Here is a 7547-nt window from a genome sequence, read left to right on the forward strand (position 1 = left end):
GGTCTCCAGTCAAATTCTTCGTCTCGGTTTCCTCACCTGTAAAATGGGAATGATGATACATCGTAGAGATATTGTAAAGATTAAACAAATTCATATATGCCAAGCACTTTAGATAAGATTTGGCACATTAGTCAATAGGGGATAGCTATTATTATTATTGAATTCAGAGTTTCGTGATGTAATCTGACCCAGAAATGATACTTCCTGTACAACATGGTAAGTGCATGGTCTCCATCAGTGCCTGGGAATGATTCCAAGGCCTTGTGCTGAAGTGACATACATGGAGTCTTGAAGAATGGCAGGGGTAGAGGGTGGGGATTGAGGGGGAAGGGCCCGAGAAATGAGAAGAAGGTGTCCAGAGAGAGGGGTGGCGTGATGGGCGGTGTAGTGGTATGAATCAGCCTGGGAACTTTGGAGAAGGCAAGCAGCTCAGTAATTGAAGTGGCGAGTGGCCAGGGGCCGGGTCCAGGGAGGCTCACAGCCTGTGCTGGGGAACTTGGACTTTTCTGTTTCCTGTGGGCAATGGGGAACCACTGAAGGATTTTTAGCAGGGGAACAACTCAAGTCAGATTGGCAGCCTGTAGAATGGATTTGACAGGGCAGCAAATCAGAGATAGGCCATCTAATTTGGAGGATTTTACAATACAACAGGTGAAAGTCATTTTTAGTGAGTGGAAAGATGTTAAAGGCATATTTAGTGGGTAAAATTAGCCAGACCTGGTGAATGCAGAAGATGATGGAGAGGGAGGCTATATTAGTTTCCTAGGGCAACTATAACAATTACTACAAACTTGGTGGTTTGAAACAACACAAATTTACTCTCTCACAGTTCTGGAGGCTAGAGGTCCAAACGCAAGGTGTTAGCAGGGTCATGTTTCCTCTAAGGCTCTAGGGAAGAATTCTTCCTTGCTTTTTCTAGTTTTAGGAAGGCTGTTGGAGTTCCTTAGCTAGTGCAAACGTAACTCCAATCTCTGCCACCATCTTCACATGGCTTGCTTCTCTGCATCTCTTTGCTCTTTCCTCTTCTTATAAGGACACTAGTCATTGGCTCTAGGGCCTACCCTAAATCCAGATAACTTCCTCTGAGATCCGTAGCTAATTATATCTGCAGAGACTCTAAGGCTATATTTAGTTGGGGTTCTGGGTTGAACATAAATTCGTGGGGTATACTATTCGACCCAGTATAGAGGTATTTAGGATGATAATTAATAAGAAGACATAAAGGCAGACAGTAAAGAAATCATTCACAAATGAGTGAAGAGTGAAGTAGAGACGGGTTAATGTGGCGGTGAGAGCGTAGCTCTTTCCTGAACTTTCCTTCTCTCTTAAGCATGTGGCTACACTACAATTCCTAGTATTCTTTGCAGTTGGGTATGTTCATGTGACTGATTTTTGTCCAATAGAAGGTGAATAGAAGTGATATGTGTAACTCTCAGCCTGTATCACCTCCCACATATGACCAAGTTCTTTTTGCCTCCTAGAAGGTTGACTGGAATGAAGACAACCCCTGAAGAACTTTTAGAGTCTAGAAGTTGAAGATGGCCGTGGCTAACCTTTCTATTCCCTGCCGCTGAATCATTGCTTTGAGGAGAGACACTTAATGATAGGAAACACTTGTTCTAGAATTTGCATAAATGAGAAATAAACTTATTTTGTGTTATGGCATTAATATTTAGGGGTTATTCGTTACAGCTATTAGCCTACTCTGACAAATACAGCCACTATGGATTGATGATATTGCAGGAAATAGTCTCAAATGCAAGTGTATTTTTAGTTTTAAACTTCTGACATAAATTTACAAAACCCTGGTAGACAACTTTGTCTGGCCTAATGTAGACTATAATATATAATATACAGCAAGCTACAATAGCTACAGAGATCATAGCTTAACAATTCTAAACCATTTTAAACAGTTTAGAAGTAGAGAGAGAAATAAAATGCAGAGGTTTTATGTTCAAGCATAATATACTTCAACAAAAGATGGGACTTTAATTACATTAAGTCTTCCTTGAACAGAAATTAAATTATAGAATGAAACTACTTTCTCTCAATAGCATAATAAATTTAATAAAGAGCACATAACAAGACAAACAAAAGATTTTTTATCAGACCAAAAGTGATATCTCAATGCTTTATAAGTAGAGAGGTACATATACTTTTATCAAGCTGTCTTGGGAAAGCTTTCAAGAAAGTTTACTTGATTATTTATTTTCAAATCTAATTTTTTTTAAAGGTAAGGAGACATTTTGTTTGTATTTAGAAATATATTAGATTAATTTAATATTTGGCCTAACCTTGTTGCTGTGCAAACCAGGCTACCACCATTAGGGGATTAGAGAAGCTGAGTGTCGTCTATGGCCATGCCACCCTGAACAAGCCCAATCCCATCTGATTTCGGAAGCTAAGCAGGGTCGAGCCTGGTTAGTATTTGGATGGGAGACCACCTAGGAAGACCAGGTGCTGTAGGCGTAAAAAATAAAAAATCAGGGATTATAAGCTGACAAGTTTCTTGCAATCCATGAGGTCAACCAAGGGTTGCTTCGCCTAAAAAAAAAAAAAAAAGATAGAGAAGTACCATGAGTACCATGTCTGGATACCGTCATCGAAAGGACAGTGATTGAGGATCACATCTTAAAGGTCAGGATATGTAAGGCTAGGCAAAAGAACGTGACACTGAATGAAGGTTCAATTTTCCCTGTAACCGGCAAGCAGCAGCAAGGTTGACAGAAAAGAAAAATGGAATATTAAAGCAGCAGATTAAATTATTAACAGTTAAAACCACGTTGGCCGTGTGGACTAAAGTAATATCTCTCCCAGGCTTTAATACACATGAACTATCAACTTGTAGGATCTGTTGTCCCATCTGCCAGACTGGAGTCCCCCGCTGATACACCCACCACCGTAAAGGTATGGAAGTCTCAGGAGACAGTTGTTGCCTCAATTCTCATTGTGAATCAACATGCTATGCTGTTGGAGATACCAAGGCCCATCATGCCTGGGAGAGGCATTGCCTATGGGAATTTGCAATGGGACATCCCACTAGGATGAGTGAGTAACTTCACACCTTTGGGTGAGAGGGGACTACTCAATCTCCACTGGATCCCATTGTCCTACCACAAGCTGAACCTGTTGAAATATACTATACCTGGAATGGAACACACACCATTGAAAGACGGGCGAGGATAAGGATCCTGGTGTGGCATATCCTGCTCCCAGCCTTTCTCCTCACATCTGACAGGACTGCCTCCCTATAAGCCAACACGGATGGTATGCACAGCCTGGTTAAATTCCTAAAGTTTGCAGCCACATGAAAATCTACGGATCAAGGCATAAGTGTAATTTTTACAGAAGGGGAAGACCTTCTGTGAGAATACAAGTTCCTACAAAATTCCTGTGTTTTTGACCTTAGACTCCTCTAGTGTCTGGTCATGGGATGGTCACCTGATGGGAACCCCTTTCTACAGTGGGCCCATTCAATTGCCCAGCAAAGGATTCAATCCACCTGTGGGGTAAGTGGTCAGCAGCCCCTCCCTAGCTAATCAGAATTGCCATGGTGATGTCCCCACCCCAGGAAGGGGACTGGAAAGCTCTAAAGCAGTACATTAAGGAAGAACAAGTAAGGACTAGTACTCTTAAGATATCTAATATTACAAAGACTGATCCAGAAACCTGGCCTGTAGCACATACTTTCAATAACCCTGTGCATGAGTTTTCTTTTTCTGTCAATCAAACTACACAGGAAGCTCATCACATTGCTGACTGGAAGGGTCCTAAAAATACCATCAGATCCAGGGTGGCTGTGCTCAGATTTAGGATGAGTTCGTCTGGCTCACCCTGGCCTATGGACATTTGAGCACATGCATACCCCTGTGTTGAGAACAGAGAAATTACTCAAAATAGAACCAACCAAATTATACCAGGAATGTGAGATGGATAACACTGGAACTCTGTAGTCATTCTGTCCCAATCAAGGATAGTAACTGGTTTGGCACTGACTGGTTGTGCCACCCAGGTGTTTATTGGGTAGTCCCGAATGGGACCCAATGGTTTTATGGCACAAATCTTTGGCCATGGCTTTCACCCTGGGTTTTCCCTGGGCACAGGGGAGAATCCACCTCATAGCTGCAAAAATTACCAATGTCCCTCTCCTTGAAGCCAGATGGGCAAGTTCTGCTTCCCACTGGTTGATCATTTGGCCATCTCTGTTTCCTCTGTTGGTCTGGAGGACACTATAGCACACATAGAAATCTTTACTAAATTCACCCAGCAAGTGTCTCTTTACTGAACACAATGGCAGCTGGCAGAGTGTCTCCTTACTGAACACTGAAATGTCTCTATTGAGAAAAGCTCTCCGCCAAAATAGGATGAACTTGGATATTATTACTTCCTTGCAAGGAGGCACCTTTGCCATTATTCAAACAGAATGTTGTGTGTTTTTATCTGATGAGTCTCCGAATGTATCATCTTTATTAAATCATATGAGGACACAAATGAATGTCCTGAGTGCTCTGACCCCCAGCCTAGGAGACTTAATAAATCAACGGTTCACATCATGGGGCTCTTGGTAGAAAAACTGTTACTTATTTTGGAATCATTATCTTAATCTGTGTATTCTCTTCCATGTACCTAGGTTGTTGTTATGGTTTCTGCCTCTAAAGCCGCCAAATGAGCTTTCTCCATGTTAATGAAATCCCTTGTTTACTGCTCAGAGCATATTATGGAGGAGGGGGGCATGTAAGATTGTAAGAGCCTGTCACAAGAGGTGATGTGTTGGAGGCAGTCATTAAGAGGATGTGACCGCTGGTTGATCCTCACGCTGGACCCAGACAATCAGAAGTGCCTCACCCCTCCCCTGTCCTTGCAATGTACATTCTCCCCACCATTCCCACAGTGGGAGCTGTTTTCAAGGACACAGCCTTAAGAGAACAATGTGTTGTTGAGACATCTGGACAGTATACTTGACTGAACCCCCTTAAGGCCTCTATATAAACTTTCAAGATTCTGAGGGGCAGGTGCAGAGACCTACTCATCTTGCAGCAAGTATTCCTTGCTCAATCTGAAGTGATCTGCCTTTTTCATCCACACCACTTTTTCATTGGTCTTTCCTTGCCTTTTGGGTATGGGATCCTGTTTCAGATTTCACCCATGAAACTCCCGAGGTTCAGAACTAATATTAGGTACAAATGAGACAGAGATCATGTCTTCAGCAGTCTCAAGATACATTTGAGACAGATTATAATATAGTTAAATAGCCTGGATAAGACTATAATGCTAGAGATATCTAATTTGTTCTTTGAAAACTTGTAAGTATGTGTTCCCTAACATCTCATTTCTTTACCTTATAAGGTTCCCTAACATCTCATTTCTTTACCTTATAAGGCAATAACCTGTTTATTATATAGTAGCACTCAACTAGAGAATTTAGATATAGCCATAACATTATCATTTTATTTTGGCCACTGAGGTTAGGGAAAAACAATCCAGAGACTGACATAGTCACTGATAAGCTTCTACATGTTTTAATCTTCCATTCTCCCTAAGTCTCTAGGAGTTTTATGACTTTAATGAACAGTAAGGTTGCCTTCCTCTGTGTCTGTCAGGCATTGTTGTTGATGAAGTTCTAAAAAGCCAAAAAGAAGGCCAAGAAAAGCAAAAGAAAAACCCCTGAAAGACATGTCCCTGAACATGCAATCAATTAAAAAGTCTCCTGAACACCTGAAGTTGACAGTATCCACACCCCTTTTGCATTGTGAAATGAAGCAATACATTCTCCTTGCGCTTCTAAACCATTGCTATTCAAAGTGTGACTCCTGGACTAGCAGTATCATCACCTGGGAATGTGTTAGAGATACTGAATTTGAGGCCCCTTCCTGGATCTCCTGAATCATAATCTGTATTTAAATGAGATCCCTAGAGGATTCGATGGCATGTTAAATTTTCAAGGAATTGGTCCATTTAGTCTAAATTATCAAATACGTTAGCATAGAGTTGTTTATAGTATTCCTTATTATCTTTTTAAGGTCCATGGGGGTCTATAAAGGTGACCCCTTTTTCATTTCTGATATGGGTAACCAGCTTTTGGTTTTGTTGATTTTCTCTTTTATTTTCCTGTTACCAATTTTGATGACCTTTGCTCTGATTTTAAAATTATTTACTTGCCTTGCTTTAGTTTTAATTTTCTCTTCTTCCCTTAGTTTCCTGAGGTTGGAAGCTTAGGTTACTGATATTAGATCTTTTGACTTTTCTAATATATGTGTTTATGGCTGTAAATTTCCCTCTAAGCTCTGCTTTAGCTGCAGTCAACAAATTTTGATAAGTCATAGTCGAATTTTGACTTAGTTAATAATATTTTTAAAATTTCTCTCAAGAAATTTCTTTTCGACCCATAAGTTATTTATAAGTGTGTTGTTTAATTATCAAATATTTGGGGGGATTTTCTGGCTATCTTTCTGTAATTGATCCCTAGTTTAATTCCACTGTGGTATGAGAACATATTTTTCATGACTTCTATTCCTTTGAATTTGTTAAGGTATGATTTATGGTCCAGAACATTCCATGTGAGCTTGAGAAGAATGTATATTTTGTTGTTGTTGAGGGAATATTCTACAAATGTCAGTTCAAATGGATTGATAATGCTACTTAGGTCATCTATATTCTTACAAATGTGTTGAAGTAGCCTACTACATTATTGGATTTGCCTATTTCTCTTTGCAGTTCTATCAGATTTGCCTCATGTATTTTGATGCTCTAGTATTAGGAGCATACACATTTAGAACTGTTATATCTTCTTAGAGAATTGATCTCTTTATCATTGTATAATAGCTTCTTTATCCTTGATAATCTTCCTTTTTCTAAAGTCTAAATTAATAACCCAACTCCAGGTTTCTTTTGATTAGTGATAGCATGGTATATCTTTTTCTATTCCTTTACTTTTATCTGATTTTTTATTTAAAGTGGCTTCTTGTAGAAAATATCTATCTCTATCTTTTAACTGGTGTGTTTAGATCATTTATATTTAAAGTGATTACTGATATCATTAGATTAATATCTGTAATCTTCATAACTGTTTTTTTAATTAATTTTACTTTTTTTTGTTCATTTGTTTCTCTCCCCACTCTTTCTCTATGTTCTCTGGTTTTAGTTGAGTGTTTACAAATTTTTTTTTAACATTTTATTTGTTTTATTTTTTCTCCTCACCTCTAGTAACCACTAGTCCATTGTCCATGTCCATGAGTCTCTGTTTGTTTGTCCTGTTCATTTGTTGCTTTTAAGTTGATATCCCACATATAAGTGATATCACATGATTTTCAACCTTTTCTGTCTGGCTTCTTTTGATTAGTGTGATTATTTCAAGGTCCATCCATGTTGTTGAATATGGCGGTATTTCATTTCTTCTTATGGCTGAGGAATATTCCCTTGTATATGTGTACCACAGCTTCTTTAGCCAGTCATCTACCGTAGGACATTTCGGTTTAGTTGAGCATTTTATATGATTTCATTTTATTTCTTCTCTTAACATATCATTTACACCTCTTAAGATTTTTTTT

The 7547-nt window shown here is 39.1% G+C and overlaps 1 pseudogene; it reads left to right on the plus strand.

Moving 5' to 3' along the window:
- Nucleotides 1-2350: 2350 nt before the first annotated feature.
- LOC111747008 lies at nt 2351-2469 on the plus strand (annotated as a pseudogene).
- Nucleotides 2470-7547: the final 5078 nt, after the last annotated feature.

Source organism: Pteropus vampyrus, unplaced genomic scaffold, assembly GCF_000151845.1.
Source record: "Pteropus vampyrus isolate Shadow unplaced genomic scaffold, Pvam_2.0 Scaffold7, whole genome shotgun sequence".
NCBI classification, from domain to species: Eukaryota; Metazoa; Chordata; class Mammalia; order Chiroptera; family Pteropodidae; genus Pteropus; species Pteropus vampyrus.